We start from the raw sequence: 1,054 nt of genomic DNA on the forward strand, positions 1-1,054 counted from the left end.
TCAATCTGCAATTCCTTTCATTGGTTGAAAGAAAAATAAACCACGTGATATGCTACTAGTACATGTAATTTCTCAACTAAAAAGGCACATACGTTGATATTAGAATGCTAACTCCTCTTCATAGAATCATCAAGATTTCAGTTTTCTGAGAATGCAATCCCTGGTAGCAACTAACAACAATGGAATCGCTATCAGTTTTAACAGAGCACATGCGAAAATACCCATAGATCCCATATGACATACATATAATGGAATTCAAATATTCCGATAAATAAAAAAATACCTCATGGCGAACCGTGCATTCTTTGAAATACTAGCTTAATCCATAAAATTTACATTCTCAATAAAATGACACACCACAATGGCACAAACTAATGCAATAACAAAGTACAATTTCTAATGCAATAACAAAGTACAATTTCTATGACTAAGTTGGTAGGGGCTGCGCGAACGCAAGCCCCCTCTACCACAAATTATGATGTAGGCTCTGCCATTTAGGCAGACCTTAGAGCAGCACCCCTCCAAAGTGCAATGGAGGTCACTGTCCTAGGCCATTGGCCTTCTTGATCACCAATTGACCCCATCCAGGTAAGTATGTTAACCAATTCCAGCCGCACTTATTTTATAGCTCATGTTCCTTACAATTTTGCCAAAACTTATAGATGTGGGACTTTTTCACAATGCTACCTATGCTATGCTACCGCAAGCGTCTTAAAACAGAATGTGTCTAGAATGGTTGTTCATATAGGACGTGTTTAGTGTTTCTTCATCTTCATCTACATCCGCTAGGTTTGAGAAAATGCCTGAATCCTTCTCAGGTCTACCAACATAATATGTCAGTGAATCAAGGAAGCACAAATCTTTGTTAACCCAAATGGGCATGCACTTGAGCTGCCACATAATGGTTGTTCATATGGGACAAATCAACAGCAATATGTGAGATTATAAACAAATATTTGAGAAAGAGGAAGCAAAAGAAGAATGAAAGTTTTCAGTTCCACTGGATAATTGCTAAAATAATCAAACCAACTTCAAAAATGTGTTTTCATAGACA

At 37.2% G+C, this 1,054-nt stretch overlaps 1 non-coding gene across 1 annotated transcript; it reads right to left on the reverse strand.

The window, feature by feature from the left end:
- Positions 1 to 435: 435 nt before the first annotated feature.
- LOC114420764 lies at positions 436 to 596 on the reverse strand. Its single transcript, XR_003668397.1, has one exon. It is a non-coding gene; the product is annotated as a U1 spliceosomal RNA (small nuclear RNA).
- Positions 597 to 1,054: the final 458 nt, after the last annotated feature.

This window comes from Glycine soja, chromosome 7 (assembly GCF_004193775.1).
Source record: "Glycine soja cultivar W05 chromosome 7, ASM419377v2, whole genome shotgun sequence".
NCBI classification, from domain to species: Eukaryota; Viridiplantae; Streptophyta; class Magnoliopsida; order Fabales; family Fabaceae; genus Glycine; species Glycine soja.